Here is an 18,721-nt window from a genome sequence, read left to right on the forward strand (position 1 = left end):
TATAAAATAATTAAAATAAGTGAGGTTGGAGTAAATGTATCAAGAAAAGGTTAGTAGAAAGTCACAATCTCATAATACAACCACATGGGTTCATGTTTTCCTTAGTCTGCAGTCTTCGATTCCTTGACTCTCAATGTTGTCTCCTTTAAGCCAAAGTGATTATTTAAAGTAATAAGTAAAAGGTAATGAAAGCAGTACACGCTACCACCACACACCTACTCCTTACTGAAAACTGAACATTTCAACCTATTTCACATGAATTGTTTAATTTCTCTACAAACAGAACCTTGCTCCCCTGTGCTGTTCATAATCATTTAGAAGATGTTATAAAATGCTCTGCCAGTATGAACACTTGCAAACACAAAGCCTTTTAAAGATAATTACTTGGCAGGTTTTTTTTTTGTGGCTGTAAAATCAGCCCTTCTCTAAACCTGACTTTTATTTCTTCCCGTTTTTCTGTACGTGAGGTGAAGGAGACACTCACATTTCTATGGTTGTCTGTCAGCAGTGTGATCATTTAGCGACCTGTCCGTGGGGCTCCCCTCCAAACTTAATGCAGGCATTGACTTTGAACTGGAATCACTAAGAACAGGAAACAGATGAGTGAATCTTTGATGATTTGATCAGGATTGTTCTGGATTTGATGTTTTGCACTGTTCCTTTTTGTAAGAGTTTGCACATTTACTCCATGTTTGCAGATTCTGTGGTAAAACTTTCATTCCTTTACATTCTGACTCATTCTTCCAAAGGTTCAAATACATTTAAATGCCTCATTTTCAGTAGATGTTGAAAGTGTGCTGCTCTTCACATAAGAACGATCAGTCCAATCATACAGATCTGTTTGTATTGTTGTGTTTAAATCATTGCTATGAACCTGGCTACAGGTTCTTACTCCAACCAATCAAGAACACACATGATTCGACCAATCAACCTGAAAACTGAGATCAGTTGCTGAAATGAGTCAAGCCTGGAGGGCTCCTGATTGGTTGGCCACATGAACCGTTTATGGAATAGTTTGGACATGCCTGCTTTAAAGGTTGTTTCATTTCTGCTCTTATTTCAGTGGTGAAAAGACAATAAATGAGTTGAAATGAACAATCTCTCTTTCAGTCACTAGATGGCAGTCTTGACTTTTCCTAAAACCGTTGCCTGATGGTCTCCTCTGGTATCTGGGCTCATATCCTGCTCCATGTTTGGAGCTTACAGGCCTCCTGCCACCTGCTGCAGCACTCAGCCTATAATGGTTGCGAGTCGGACAGAGTCCAGCACTGGCCGTCGTCCACAAGTCAGAGATACTCGGGCCAGAGTTAGTCATCTCTGCACTAATATCCACACATGGCATCACTGGCACTTTTAGTGCTGATCAGCGCTGAGCCACGAGCCACGCTTCTCTACAGCAGCCATGTTTGTTAGTTAAAGGAGCACTACTACAAGAAATTCTCGCTTTTGAGTGTCAAATACTCACAACCTGTAAGTGGCTCTAAAGGCTAATAGCTACTTTGCTTAGAGAGGGTTAGTTTTAGATACTGAAAAGTGGAATATTCCTTTAAAGGAAGGCTCTGGATCTTCCTCCAAGCAATACACATTAAGAATAAACACAGATCTTCTTTATTTTTGTTGACCATCTCTCATTGCAGTATACACTTTTTCTGATAACCTGCCAGTCAAACAGTGCCATCTTATATTTTCTCTCATTTTTCTAACTGGTTTACTATCTAGTTCATTCTCTATATTCCAAACAGACTGATAGAGAACGTGACTTCCTGTGTGACAGATTATTTACTTGCAGGAGCTACCAGGCAGCAACTGTTAGCGTCTAGAATGTGCAACGCCTCAGTGCCGTCTAGTGTAATGTGTTATTTTACAGCCAGTATTTGCATTACACTTTGATGGACAGGAGATAGTGTTACTTTATGTGGTCAACACTGCTATAGTCTGTCATCATATGGTCGGCATGACATTATATACTGCGGGATATGATCAGCTCCTAGCTGCTGACTTGATTTGGTGGTGTCTATAGCTGGTGAATGTGATAGGAGCTATAAATGTGTATGACCCATACTTGAGATAGATATTGTTGGCAGTGGCTGGCCTCCTGTTACAGCTGCACTGTTCTTCTGTTGAGCACTTTGCACTCAGAGCGCAACTGTGGAACTAAAGTGAACAACACAGAAGAGAGTGCAACTTTGATTATATGTGTCAATACTATATTTGTACATACAATTTTAATTATTTGTGCTTTTAATATGAAAAATGTCCACTATCTAATTGTGTGTTTTTAGTTTTAACTACATTTAGTGCATTTCCATTTGTGCCATGTTAGAATACAGAGAGTAAATCAATGAATATTACATATCAATTAAAAAACTAAATAAAACATATAGCAGTAAAATTTGATTACAGAACAATAGGATCATGTTATTTATTTACTGTTCTAAAGAGGTATGATTAATGTTCATAAAAAAGTTTGCTGTTGGTTTAAATGTCATGTTTTATTACTTCACTCAGAATTACTTAACGTCTACATTTTTTTAAGTAATTCATACAAATCAAACAGACAAGTAATGCTTAAAGAAAAATGCTGATGATATTTTCCCTTTTTTCTCATGTCAACAGCAAACCTCATAAAAAACAAATGTCTTTTTTTCACCTGGTTGGCAGTAGTTTGAGTTTCACATTTTTAAGCGTTTCATCAGATAAGGTGGTTGCTTTGATTGATAAGCTAGTAGATCTTATAATATATATATATATATATATACATATATATATATATATATATATATATATATATTATATGATGATGTGATAGCCTTTGCACAGTTTGTAGACTGTCTTGAGCACCAGATGTGTATTAACCTGCTGCTGAAATTGGTTCCCAAAATAAAATACACCACTCCCTCCTGTCTGAGTAGAGCTTGTTAAAAACGACAGCTGTTTAAAGAAATTACTAAGTATTTAAAAAATGTAAACTATGTATTTTTGATCCATTTAACCAGATTTGAAGTGTTTAGCAGGGCTGAGTGGCACAGACAGAGTAGGAAAGTCAGACAGACATATTGTCTTCTCAGGGTTTTTTCTCCTTTAAAAGGTTTAAACCAAAGCTCCAAACCTTACATTTACAATTCTAGACATTTAAAAGTAGTCATAAATCATTCCATAAAATTCTAAATGTTTTTGCAGCTTTTATGAGCAAAGGCAGTTTGATGTCAATGTGAAATTATCTAAAACGTCCAGTAAATATTTGACCTTCCTCAGTCAGTGAAGACTTTGTGTCTGACCTCTTAAACTTATGAACTTTCCTTTGTTCCCTAAAAATGTTGAATGTATATATTTTTTTGTTGGAAATATACAAAATCTATTATCACTGTTACCAACCTATTCCCAGGACATATTTTCTTGTAATTTATACAAGTTCAATTTTCAACTCTATCTGTAAAGTTAAACTGGCGTTTTACTGTAGCTGTGAGAAAACCTCATAACTCCAAATGATTGGTTTCATGTTTTAATTTTATCTCAAGCAATACATCTTCCTACAGTACGTGGCTGCAACAAATATATTCCTTCTAACCCTCAAAATATATTTCACTGAACTGGCCAAGTAGTTCATCAAAATAGCTTCCTGTGCACAGGAATATTTCCCAGCAGCACATTATGGTTTGCCTGTCTGCGATGACCTCAGCACCGTCAAAACGGCGTCCAGTCAGACAGCAGAATAGCTTCAACCGACAGACAGGCCGTCCATCAGTCTGCCAGGCCACCAGTCATCCCACCGACGGGCCTCGTGTTAAATCTGTGTCCAGCACTCATGAATGAGCCCATACCTGAGCTGAGATATGAGGTGGTGGCTCATTCTGATGAGATGCAGTTGTAATGTGGCTGCTGCAGCAGCAGCAGCACCAGGGGCGGGAGGGGAGGGGGGCGGGGTGGTTGTGGGGCGGCGGCTGCTGGGCGTCCAGGCAGGCCGGTGAGTGATGAGGTGATGGTGCATGTAGAGCCGGCCAACAGAACTGACTGGCCACTAACTGAACTGAGCTGAACTGCACAGCCGCACACATACAGCTATGAATGTTTCCTTTCTTAGTGTTTTCTCTCCTTTTTTTTCCACCCCTCAGCTGTCCTCAAAGACTTTTCACACTCCATTCCTTGATGTTTGTTGGTGTGATCGCTCTTCTCTTGTCTGTTTGCAGAGCTGAAATTGCTTAAATTGATTATTTTACAGGTGTGAAAATAAATAAATCTGTGATTTTCCGAAGTATTCTGCAGCGAGCGCTACAGGATTAGACCTAGGTTTCCAGAAGTGTAAAGTAAATTAGTTTCCAGAGGTGCAATGAATACCACAATAAATCTATCAAATTAAATAATAAAACTAATCTCATCGACTCCTGTGTAACCGTTCTTTTCCATGTCAAGGTTTTTAAAAGCACCCTTGGCTGAAAAAGTCGTCGGTGCACGTGTTGAGGGGGTCAGCAGCTCACCTCCTCTCATCTCAGCGGAAGAGGGAAACATGTTTTAATAACCAGAGTCTGTAGAGATCAGGGGAGAGGAAACCATTTTTTTCCTCCCGCCCTGCACCGAGGTCAGCCCTCTGTGGGCTGTTATGAAGCCACACACACACACATACACACATGTACACATATGTACAACACACGCAGGCTCGTAACATTGCAGCACACACACACACACATACACACACAGGCATGAAGTTAGGACCAGGCAACATTTTTTAGAAAAGCGTAAAATAGACCAAAAATATTCGCTTAGGCACGAGACAGCCTTAAAAGCCGCAAACACATTAGACATATTAAGCCTGCACACACGCACACACACACACACACACATACACACACACACAGCCACCGATACCCCTTTTAAGAGCTCTCCCCAGAAATCCACATAGCTGATGTAATTAGTGATTTTAGAGCTCTGCACTTCATATTACAAGTCATAAACAGACATTCAATACTGGGCTTTGAGAGAGCTGTTTATTCTGGAGTTTTATAGTCCACGCAGGACCCTTCTGTGTTTATTCTCCGAGAACAATAATGCCACTATGCTTCTGGGCTGGAATGCTATTCATTTGTCCAATTAAACACAGAAAATAAATACAAAATCGAGCCGACTTGTTCTGCCCCGATTTTTGCTCCTAAAACGCTTGAACAACGGCACTGTGCTGGATATTTACAGGGTGGTGTTGGCTGGACGGTGGAACGACATGGAGCTGAATGTTTGCCGAAGGCTTAATCTCGGTTATTATCTTAATACACTGTGGTATAAATGTGGATTACCGAAGCAAAACACAGATTGCCTGCTAAACTGAAAAGCCTAGAGGAATTGTAGTCTGTTATTCAGCTTTAAATTAAGGTTTAACAAAAATACTTTTTGGAAAATGGGACGTTAAGGCCAAAACACGCTTGTGCATTAAGAGTCCAACAAGAATCTAAAGTGTCCAGGTTGTAGGAGATCATTAAAAGGGAAGAGGGAGTAAATTTGCAGAAGTGAAGTGAAGTCAGCTTTGGGTAATGTAGATGTAACTGGAAATGAGTTCAGGGACTTTTTAAATCAAATGTGGCACAATTTGCTGAAAAATCACAGTTTGTATAACAACAAATTGAAGGGAGCAGAGCGATTTTTATGTAACATAAAGTTACTCCGTGGTCACCGTTAGAGCCGTGATTTATGAGCAGGACTCTGACCCACAATTCTCCTGACAGACATGCAATTTCCTGTGTGAGAAAACACTAACTTAATCCATACAGCAAAGAAAGCCACGGACAGAAACTATTTGTACATGAATAATAGTCAAACCGCTGGCGGAGAGCGCCAGACGAGACAGTTGGACTGTCATTGCTTAAGAGTTTTAAGTCATATTTTCCTATAAAAACCTCCGACTATTTACTTTTATGGTATTTCCTGTTAAAATCCATAAACACCGACGGCACAATTGGCCTGCAAAGTTTACTTATTTCATGTAATTCCACAAATCTGGAGGCACACATCATAAATATTCGACACTCACATCAAAACACACACGACCACTTTTGCGCCTGAGTCAAAAGTTTCATCCAAGTACTGACATTATCATAAATCTTCCACTAAATTATGTTTTTATATTTTTTTTGCGTTTTTGAGCGGTGCGGTTTTTAAAACGATGTTGGTTTGGATCATTAGTATTTCACATGGTTACAATGGTGCTTTATGTGAGAACAAATATGGGCAGTGTCTTCAAAAGGACACATCAGCAATAAAATCCATCTTTTTAAAAATCTCTTAAGTCATTATTAACACAAATACACATGAGCTTCTCTTATAACTGGTTTATCTGTACATTTTAGAGCAATTCACTGGATGCAAATCATTTGTTCCACATTCAGTGTATGAATGAGGTGATGCAAACCATGTATACCTGAAACAAAGCCAGTTGTATGTTATATTTATCACAGCTGGTGCCAAAAAGATGAACATATGTTTGTTAAAAATGGAATGTTAATTACTCTAGGCAAAAAAATTAAGAGGAACTTTATGGCAGGTAGGAAAAAGTACCATTCAACATTGCTGCCTTTCTTTCAAAAAAATATGTTAAACATGTAGTAAATGATAATAAACTTTATTTCTATAGCACCTTTCCAAACTGAGGTTACAAGCTGCTTCACATAATAGAATATACAGCATTTAAGCAACATAAAATGAACAAAATATCATACACAAAGCAATAAAAACAGTGGTAAAGCAGAGATAGATGGACCAAATAAAACCCAGTGTTTATATAAATAGAAATGCCCAATTGTTTGTTTAAAGGCACTTAAAACTTGGTCTGAAATTGTTCAAATATATATTTTATTTATGTTATAATTTTGTGGGAAATAATATTCATTTGATAAAAGTTTGATTCAGATGTTGCTAAAAGCTGATTTGTGCAAACTTGTGACATCACTTTTTTCCCAACGTAGCCCCGCCCATTTCAAACAAGTGGGAAAAACACAAATACAAAAAAACTCTCATGTGTAATAAACAAACTTTGGTATAAAATGTAGTGTTCATGCAGTTTCTCATCGTTTTTAGCAAGAAGCTGATTCAGGGAATTTAAGTTCACATGTTTTGTAAAAACCCACCTGCCAACCAAAATCACATACTCTTCACTCTCTGTTTCAAAGACTACACCAAGTGTTGTACTTCCTTGCTTTTTTAAACAGAAACCACAACACTCAGCCAATTACCTCTTTCAGTGGGGAGGTCCGATGGAACTGGTGACCCAAACATCCTCCAGGGCATTAAGACAGACATGCTCAGTAGTCCATCCCTGCAGCCATGTCCTGGCTCTTGTGTTTGGTCTAGCATTGGATCAAGGTGTCAAAACTACTGTGGACTCAGTCAGAGGAAACGAGGAATAATCAGACAAAATGAGAAACAAGCTGAAGAATGTCTGTGAAGTCTGGCTGGCGGTAAAGACGTACATCTGGATGAGTTATGACACTCGAGGTAAAAGGTCAATGACTGTTTTAAGCCTATAGCGAGTCTACGGTTGTCAAACCTGGAGCAGGATACAAGTTTGTGGCAGGACGGTTGCCAGTATGGAAAGTTCAACTCTCTCCTGCCTCAGAAACTGCACCCGAGGATGTTCATACAGCCTGGTTTTACCATCCCTGGAATTGAATACAAGCTTACCTAAATAGGCTAGCTGACTTTCCAACATCATGAATGTCATGGACATTCATGACAGACTCACTGGTATTTAGCTTTTTATTACAGTTTGAGCGAAGTGTTTGTTTTCCATTCTTTTTCGTCAGTTAACCAACTATTATTTTGGCTCCAATACGATTATTTCTGCCTCTCTGCTTTAAAAGAAATCCAGGACTTTATACTCCTCACCCTCACTCACCCATGCACTATTCCACATAATGAACACTCAATGGTTCAGCCTTTAGTGAGGACTACCAGGTGAAATGTCATAAATTGGAGAAGAGATGAGGCTTAGAGTCCATTAGTGCAGGATAGTCAAAACAATTCAACCATTCAATTCACTGGAGTCTCTAGTGTTGTTTAATATTACACCCATCTGGCTTGGTATCATGATTCCATTTCCCATTTAATGTGTGTCCCCTGATTGTACTGTTGTAGTATTAAAAATGAAGGTGAACACTTTAAATAGGTCATAGCCCAATTTTGCTGTAGGTCACAAACTGACCTACTGAAACAAGTGTTTTATAGGCAGAACCACAGGAAGGAGTGTGAGAACACTGAGGCCACTCAGAGCATCAAGCTTGCTAAGCAAAACTGTCTTTTTGTGTGACTGCATGATCACTGTGATCAATAACAAATACATTTTCCGATGTTTTTTTCTCAATAAAATGTATCTCATTAACCACCAAAACTGAGACAGGCAAATAATCTAACATATGACATGCATTAGTCCAACAGATAGACAATGTGTGCCGAATCATTCCTTATCTTACTTACATTCTTTTTAGTTGAGTGTACAAATTTAATGCGAATAATGTAAAATATGAATGGATTTTGGATGCACAACTCGTCATATTTTCTATTTTTCTATTTTTTCTCAATTTTGGTGTCCAAACAAAAAAAAATCCAACAAAACCATATCTGAAAACATATTTAATACTGATAGTGTTGATTATGTACTCAATATTGCTATATGACAATATTGCTTAGCCCCTAGACAGCCGTACCATTCACACACCTTTACAGTTTATGATCTACAGCAAGATCAGGCTATGACCTGTTTAACTGCATCTTTGAACTGAGGGGACTAAAGTCAAATATAGGATGAAACCATGATACCCAGCCAGATGGGTGTAATATTAAACAATATTAGAGCCTCGGGTGAGTTGAACAGATTCATTGTTTTAGATATTCTTCACTGGCAGACTCACAGCCTCTCTCATCTCTTCTCAGGAACCATGGTTCCTCGTCTGTGACTCCAGAGTGAACCATGTTAAAACTTGTCATAATATCCCAAGTAGGGAAAGGGTCTGAAATTTTTAAAGAGGGCAGAGCGTCTCTTAAAGGGAGGTGCCTTCGAATCGGTGTCGAACATGTCACATTCGCCTTTGACGTTGAGAAACTGACTCTCGACATGGGTTATGTGGCTTTTCCCTTTAAAGTTTTTTTTTGTGGGGAGGGAAAGCGAAGGATGAAAAATAGCTGAAAGGGTAACATAGAGCCTGTCAACCCCACTGCCCCCCTCCACACCCAAGACCACTACCACCAGCACCCAGAGACCACCCAGAAAGAATAGTGAGCTGTCAATCATTTCATGCAGGGGATAAACATTGCAGTGTTTTGTTTCTTTGGGAGGTATTTCTCCTTACTTGCTTACTTTATTTCTCTTTAACTCACATAAGGAATACTGATACTGTATATTGATGTGGTGAACACAGATTTTGTCTGTCTGTGAGTGCAAGGGTTCACGTTTTGTGGTTGTTAACTTTTTTCTAAAGATCTTTTAATAGGAACAGTACATGTAATATGGTTTTCAATCCATTCTACCGAAATTCAGAACGACAACTTGAATCCCACAAGCTTTCCTATAGCCTTCCTTGTGTTGAGATTTAATTTCAGTTACTTTAGATAGCAATTTGTCTAGTATTTCTCAGGATTCGTTTTCAATCATTTCAGTCATACAGATGTCTTTCTGTGCCTTATTTGAAGTTGAAAAACCTCCTCCTTCCTTGCTTGTCCGTATGATGAATTATGCCTCTCCTTTGTTCTGTTGCGTGAGTGCTGCAGATTTATAGGCGATGTCATTGAATTACGGAGGTATTCTCTAGATAAACTTGATAAGGACTTTGCTGGAGTGCTGCCCAGCCATCGCTGTGATAAACACATCCACACCAGGGTCAGGCGAGGGTGTAGAAGGAGTGTGTCTCCAGAGTTTGTGTTGACTCTCAGGGGCAAGTTGTCTGTCAGCACAGAGGCTTGAACTCCGGGCTCGCCGTAATCCCTCTGTCAATGACTGGCCCTCCTGCCAGTAACACACACACGGAGACACACCAACCACTGACAAACCAATCAACTGACCAACCCACCCTTTTAACATCAGTCCAAACATAACCTGCTGCCTCAGTTCAGCCTTACTCCAGACCACCATACAGCCTTCTGGCATCTGGCTAATCTAGGGAGATTTAAGAGTAGTGGATGTAAACGGCGTTCCTTTCATGTAATGACAGACAAAGTGATATACGATTACATATCACAAAACACTGAGGGCCACTCATGATTGAGATATGAGACAGGCTCTCTGTAAACCTGAGAGGAGCTTTTGTCAAAGTGGCAGCGGATGCTGAAGCTCCAACATGATGCCTCTACGCTTCAGGGTTTTCTGATTAGTTTCAACACGTGGATCAACTGTTCAGTAACAGACAGATAAGTAACACAGAGAGAGTCTACAGAAAACCACAAATAGTCCGATTAACATGTCAGAGCAGTGAGATGGGATATCCAGTGACGCTACCTCTTGCCCCATCTAGAGCTAAATACAACCAATGTAACATCTATCAATTTAAAGTAGCATACTAGTGGTTTGTACTTGTTAGCTCATTAACTATGAATTATATATACTTTAAATTAAAGATTGATATAAATACTGTACTCCTGACAAGAAATAAAACCAGTGGCTGCTTGAAAAGAAGGAAAAAGACATTTATCAGTCTGCAAACTGGTCAGCGGTGAAGTCTGCATGGTTTGAAGTTAATGAGGTAAAACAGTCAGAACCTGAGGGATGGTTTCTTTTTAGAGATGTTAGCAAATCAAGCTTTCAGGTACCCATGACCTTATGAATCTATCCTGTCTTCAAAAGAAAAACAACAGTATTGATCAAAAATGTAGTTGCCAAAAACAACCTATAGTCATGCTGGAGTGATAAATGCCATCTAGTGGCCATAGCAATTGTGATGCAGTTCAGATGACGTCTATTTAGGATGACGTATTTCTATATTTGAAGGAGACAAGCTTTCAGCTAGCCATGACCTTATACATCTAGCCTGTCCCCAATGGAAAAACAACAGTATAGGTCACAAATTCAGTTGCCAAAACGACCTATAGTTCCGTTGGAGTAACAGACACCATCTAGTGGCCATACCAATTATGACACAGTTCATATGTTGTCTATATAAGGTGACATATATCTATAGTTGGAGGAGACAAGTTGGACGGATGGCTAGATGGATATATGGCAAAAAGTGGACTTAGCTGTAGGAGACTGCTGTTCACGTCCCGCTTCCAACCGCGAGTGTCATGTGTCATGGTGTTTACTGTTGCTATGACGAAGGTTACCTAACTTCACCAAAGTAGTAACTGCAACCCACACCATATTTCAAGTGACCACATCGTTGTCACACTATAAAACATCATTATTTTTTAACAGTGATTTAAAACGGTTTGGGAAAGCACCGATAAAGGAGGCATATTAGAAAATGCTCTAATAGGTCATTCTGTACATGACACAACTATGTGGTTGTTTAATTATGATGATATGTTGTATAAATCAACTTCTAGCGGTTAAAATAGTCTAACTATATACTACTGATGAAAGATCGCTGAAATTCTGCAATTTGATACTGAAAAATGCACAAGAATGTGAAAACAGAGTTAAAATGTACCATGGGTGCAATAATACTACAATATGTGTCTGGAATGTAGAGGTGTACTCAGCAGGGTAGACTATTGTAAAGCAAACAGTAGGTTAAAGAAAATACATATTTCAAAACACAAAGGATCACAGTAATAGATGGCCTGTAAAACTCTTTATGTTTATATTTATTAATCAGATGCATGATTTAGTTCATACCTTTAGAGATTTAAATGTAGGCAATAACTGTGTATAATACATCCCATAGTTTCTGAGCACTAGGCTATTTGGCAAAAATGATGATATGTGAACATTATTGTATTTGTGATTAATGAACATTTGATTCCAAAACCAAGAGCATGAATTTGCTGCCATAAAAGCTTCCAAACTTCTCAGAAGGCTTTCCACAAAAGTTTGGATTCTGGCTGCAGGGATTTGCTCCCATTCAGCCACAAGAACATTTCTGAGGTTGGCCACTGATGTTGGGTGATAAGGCCTGGCTCGCAGTCAGAGTTCCAGTTCATCCCAAAGGTGTTGGACAGGGTTGAATTCAGGGCTTAGAACTGTCAAGTTCCTCCACAGTAAAATGGATCTTTATGGATCTGATTTTGTGCATGTAGGAACATTGCCACACAATTGGAGGGACACTTTTGCCTAAAACTTTATAGCTCTAGGATTATAGGGAATTTTTTCCGATTTTACAAATCAAAGTCAAAGGGGAGTACTGCTGCATATATGTCAAAAATTGGATAAAGCCTTTTTTGGCTCCAGAGGGAACTGCACCGAGCCTGATAAGTTGGGTTGCGAATGAAGACTTGAAAGATTGAAATGCAAAATAAAATCTGGGGGTGACCTCTGTAGCCTGCTCCTCAGCTCAACTTGAGGTAGACAGAAGAAGAAGAATGTGTGCAATAAAAAAAGAGATATCTCAATGTTGATGCTTTTTGCAATCTGTCCATCGCCAGTCCTGCTATGTTATGAAGCACAAAGTGAAATAACTTTTTCAAAAAATTCCCAAATTGTTCCACAGTCAAAAACACATTAAAAAAAAGAAAGTTTTTTCCCCTCATAAAATAAGTTCCTTTGAATTGAGAACTCCACACACACACACACACACACACACATACACACAACCTTGTGGCCTCTGACTAATCCTATCAGACTAATGCTATCAAAACACACGCTGCAAACACAAACACACACACACACGCGCACACACTCCTACACACACACACACACACACACACACACACACACACACACACACACACACACACTAATCTTTCTATCCTCATCTAATAACACCTCTGACTCGGGCAGTATTGGAGACTCCGGGGGGGTCCAAGCTCACAAATATCTCTGTCAAAGACTCTACCTCCAGCCAGACCCACACACAATTCACACACACATAAAAGCCCCCTAGAAGAAGAAGAGAGGCACTGACTGCTTCGTATTAGCATTTAATTAAGTTAAAAGACCTCTCTCCACCTCTCTCGCTCCACAGTCCAATAACTCAATTGAAGTCGTCTATTCTTTCATGGCTTTGAGCTGGCGTTCCTACAGCCTGGGATCACAGGCCATAAAAAGCAGATCGTGGCACTACTGCTGCGGCCCTGTCAGCCGCCTCTGGCCATAGCCGATGTCTCACTCATGTGATTAACTCAATAAAACTATTACGCAGACCTCCCTCTGTCCACAAACCTTTCTCTCACATTGTCTTTGGTGTCCCCTCTTCTTGTTTTCTTTTCATAATACCTGCTCTCTCATCTCTAATCAGCCCTCTGACAGCATCAAATCTTTACTCTCTGCGGTTCAGGTTTTAGCCTCTGGCCAAAAGTTCAGGCACTCTACTGCCAAGACAAGCAGGTAGAGCTCTTTTTATCTCTACCGCCTTCCTAAATGTTGAAACAGGAAGCAGGCAGCCAGAAAATCTGATTTGAGAAGCAAATCTGATCTTTTTAGGGCTGACTGTCCAACTTGTAATACACAGAACAATATACAGTGGAACATCTAGCGGTTATTTTATATGCCATAGCTATCCGCACCTTTTCAGCAGATGACATCAAGTGTATAATGACACAATTAGGTTATCTGGACATTTTTTCAAGATAGTTAAGATACTGTTCACACATCTGAGGCTTAAAATCTGTAGAGTGTGTTCATCACTTAAAACAATGGGTGGCAGAAGCTGATATTTGCCATGTTGTCTGTCATCACGATCTACATCCTTAATACAATCTGTAGTGTAAACCAGTTATTTTTTCATTTCTGGGTCACTTTAGTAGTCCACCTTACTAAAAAATGTGTGTGTGATGTATGTGCTTAGTTTGACACTAGAAGGCTGTTTTCATATATATCTGCTGAAGAAGGAAAGTGTCTCCATTGACTGAAAATCTGAGCAGGATTTCTGATATTATAACTAGTTTGGAGCCAATCCTGGTCCAGTATACAACTTACACAAGTGTGATGTGAAAACTTGAAGCATCCAGTGCAGTGCATCGAGTATGGAGTTTTTGGTAAAGTAGGAGACGTCTTGTGTCCAGCAGTTAAGAAAGAGAATTTGAAAACATATCAGACAGAAATTATTATTCAAGTCTGCACTTTAATTACAACTGTTTCCCAGTTTCAATAAGGAAAAGAAAGGAAATACATACATGTGAACATATGAACCTAGTCTTACATACAGAAACTTTAAATCGTGTATATTTACATTCAAGTAAACACAGAAAAAATCATCCTGTAACTTAAGCATTTTATCCCTGCTACTCTCCTTCTACTTAGCGACAGTTATAGATATTGTAGTACTTTTTTTCAAATGATGGACATAACATGATTTCCCATGAACAATGTGAAAATAATTCCACCAGTCTAAAATCATTGAAGAAATTCTCTTCTTTCTGGATCTTAATGCAGCATTATAACCGTTCTCACTATTGTATTCTATGCGTCGGTAAATTGTCACCTTTCTTGTTACACTTGTGTTTTTGTTTAGCTTTTGTATGTATTTATCTGTATTCCTTTACTCTTAAGTTTTTATATTGTATGTCTCACCATAGCAGGGCCACATGACAAGCCCTCATGGGTTTTATTGGCTCCTTCGGCACATTTCTCTTTTGTTATTGTTTTCTTAATCTCAAAAAAATCTGCATGTGTTACTTTTTCATATTATGTATTTTTTTCTTTATGTGTAATATTTAAACAAATAATGGAAACTGGTGGTTATAAAATATGATTGTTACATTATCCAGGAGAGTTACAAGTTTTTTATATGAAGCAACAATGGGGATATTATTAGATTCCATTTTGAAGTAGAAGTCAAGTGATGAACCATCTGCATCATAAATGAGCAAACTGCTGATGATGACAGAAGCTTTTTTTTGGTCAATGCAACCCTGATCCTGCATGTCATAGGGGAGAGTGGGGTCAATTGAGCCTTAAAAAAAAAAAAGCATGTTGTCATCAAGGCAAGGAAAAATGATACAGAAGTGAAATGAAAACCTCTACCATGATTTCAGAATGTCAATGGAAATGATAAGAATGCATCTATAGGCAATGAATGATTATGTTACAGTATATTATGGCTCAATTTGCCCCACTCTCCCCTATCAGTATTTTAAGAGTCTCCCATTGAGTGATCCTATTTCATTCACTTTTTAAACTATTTCAAGTCAGAATCAGTTCCTCCTTTAACTCCTCTCCTCGCCTCCATGTTTCCCCCCCACCCCCTCTTCATCTTTTTCACCACTTCTCTGCTACCTTTTCTACACCATCACTCTCTCCCTCTTTCTCCCCGCTCACCAAATCTTCCATCCTCATCCTCCTCCACAATGACAGATCTCTGTTTAGCACCTTTGTAAATTGCTGATAACCTTTTTTTTTAGCGCCGAATAAACACAGCCCGGGTCTCGGTCTCCAAGGGGTTGCCGCTAAGGTTCTGATTGGGTGTCAGGGAGTGGAAGAAAAGAAAGAAAACAGATGAAATCTCTTTGGAAACCCCCACCCCCCTAAAAAACACTCTCTCTCTTCCATACTTGTTTCATCAGCTCCAGAAGAAGAAAGGCGAGGGCTTTTCAGCAGCTGCAGAGATAAGATAAGCAGCATGTGTGAAAGATCATTAGATATGAAGGGCAAGGGATTCCTTCTCTTTACCTCCCTTCTTTTCCCCACATCCTTTCTTGGGTCATTTTATCCCTCTCTATCTGTCAACATCTCTTTTTGTCTTGACTGTCCCTCTATCTGACTCCAAGCTGCTCTCATTCCTGTGTTCAAACACCTACAGTACAGCAAGGGGTTTTTTAACTTTTCTCAAGTAACATTTTATCTGGCTAACATGCTGCTGTATGGGTTATAAATCTTCCCCCGTGCTCACAGCGACTCCCACGATTCGATTACACCGTTTTGGCAGCACATTTTATTTCATACTCCCAAATTACCGTGTCAAGAAGTCCAGTGAAAGTCCATGTTGATTCAAGCCCTCTGTATTTCATCGCAGGGCCTTAGCTGAAAAAGCAAAAATGAACCGACAATATAACTGCTGCGCTGAGGGGTTTATGTTTAGCCTCAGATAAATCAAAGGGCCTGGAAATGAAGCGATTTGAGATGAGGCTGCTCCTGAATTCTGGCAGCATGGGGTGTTGAGAGGGTTAAGGACCACTATCCGCTGGTGGTAGAGGTGGTGGGGGTCTCCCGGGCAGAGTGCCATCGCACGGCGGGGGGACCTCGTACCGAAGCTACTTTATTCCTCCGCTTGAATAGAATATAAATTTACACCCGCGGAGATTAACCACCCATATCGCATGAAAGCGTCGTGTGTCCGAATTGTAAAAATAAAGTGCGTGTGACACCGCTGCTGCTTCCACTTCCTCTCGCTACACACTTGTGGCACATTTTTGTTAGGTTGGGTAAGAGTATCTTGTTCAGCAGCTCCAGAGATACTGGCAACGGATACATCCACTGGTTGCACAAATGGGACGGGGAAGGGGGGGAGGGGGGAGGACAGAGAGAGAGAGAGAGAAAGAGAGAAAGGCAGAAGGTGTGAGTCGGGATGTCCAGTCCTAACGAGAGGCAGTAACTCATGTCAGGGTGAAAGAGAGTTGTGAGTTATGACCTTTTAAGCTACGGTGGGGTTAAGTGTTTTCATTCCCAAACCAGCTGACACTCGACCTAAGGAGTGCGTAGACAGCTTGATGTGTCTCCAGCACAATTTATGGTCGTGATCATTGTCTTTGTTATTTTTGCCCTCTGAACTCCTCGTTAGCACCACACACTTTCCTCCCAACCTCATCTCCAAACTTTGCATTTCTACACCGGTAGTTCAATAGTCTCTGATCTTTTCCGTGACGCAGGGTTTTTTTGCGTCAGGCTAGAAGTCAAGGCGGCACAAGGAAAGAAAGAAGACGGGGCGGGAATGCCTGGGTGCTTGGGTGGGGACCGACCGGAGTGACCCAAGGCCCTTTGGCTGACATTTGGGATATTAATTAGAATAAGAGTGACCGTTTGACACTCGAACCCTCATTGATAGGAATGTTTTTCGCTTTGACGCAGTGAACCCAAAGCAGTTGGGTCGTTTTCAATCTGATAACATGCTCATGTGTTGCTTGTGGAGCTCTTTTTTCAGTTCCGTCATGCATCCCTCGGCACAAAATACAGTCAGTCGCGCGCCCCTGGCTGAGCTTCAGCTATTTGCTTGCGCGACACTGTGTTTCCATGAGCTGTCAATGTGGCTCGACACTCAGTCAGGACATCCAAATTTCCACCAGGCTCTCCTACAAAATATTGATCTCATCACTAAGTAAATAAACTTGGTGATGGATGGTAGAGGTCATTTTTTTCTGTTGCTTGGACCCTCTACTTACTCTCTACTACTGTGCAATCCATCTCTCTTTGAACACATTATGCGGCGAGGATCTGACAGACTTGGGCAAAACACGACTTCGAACCTTTCAAATATGTAGGAAAAACATAAAGCTCGAATGATTTGCGCTTATGTGGAAAGCGGTGTTTCCATGAAATGGTGTCTGAGTGGCTGCAATGTATTAGAGGGTAACGAAGTTTACTGACCTTTTTATTAGTGGAATTCAATTTAGACGGCGTCCAGACAGTCAGGAATGGGATAATTCATATAAATAACAAAAACAGATATAAAGTATATTAAGCTAATTGGAAAATGTAAGTCAAATACAATAATTATTTTTTAAGTATATTTGCCTCTTTTAATGGTGATCCATGAAGAAATTCCTCTATAAAGCACTTTACAAAACTGCAGCACACAAATTCACTCATTATTTTTTACCAAACTGCAGATTCTCCCCATGGACGACTAGTTCAGCTATTATGCCAACATGCACTGCCTGCAAGAAAGGAAAAGTCAAGTCAGTTTGATTTCTATAGCCTAATAGCACAAATTGGATATGCAACTTCCTCTTAGACCCTTCCTGTTACAACCCCAAGAACCCTAACCCTAACTGAAGTTAAAGTACAAAATCAAGGATTTATTAACTCAAGCACAATTAATACCAAACAGACTTTGCCAAGCTGATTTGAAAAATCTGAAATTAAAAAACAACACTATTATTAAACAGGGGCACTAGCTCAAAAATGAGCTGAAAGACACAGCTATAGCCACAGTCACAACAAAAGGTTAACAAGACATTCAAAATCCTTTGAGTTTCTATTGACCCAAATTATGCACACAAAGTCAAATGTGTACAGTCCATTAAGTGCTATTTCACAATAAATAAAATGAAGTCAGTTGGGAAACCGACAAGCAGAGTTTCACTGGTCACTCAGCTCTATCTTGCACCTTGATTGGCTGTTCTATTATTCCCATACTTACTTTTTGTAGCTCACACCTTCCCAAATGAGCGCACACCTCTCAAAGCACAGAAAGCTCCAAAATAGAGCCCTAAAAATGAGCTTTTTTAACCAACTTATGAGAATCACCATCAAGAATTCCATTGATTTATATACTGTAGGAAATAAATGGTCCACGCTTCACCCTCTTCATTTTTACCTCTCAAACTCTGACACTCCTCTCTCATCTATATTTTATTGTACATTTCAATCAGATTATCACTCGCTACAGCTCTCTTCACCAGTTACCCCTTTCCCTACATCTCCATCCCTCTGCCTGCCCTC

Source organism: Scomber japonicus, chromosome 11 (assembly GCF_027409825.1).
Source record: "Scomber japonicus isolate fScoJap1 chromosome 11, fScoJap1.pri, whole genome shotgun sequence".
In the NCBI taxonomy this organism is placed as follows: domain Eukaryota; kingdom Metazoa; phylum Chordata; class Actinopteri; order Scombriformes; family Scombridae; genus Scomber; species Scomber japonicus.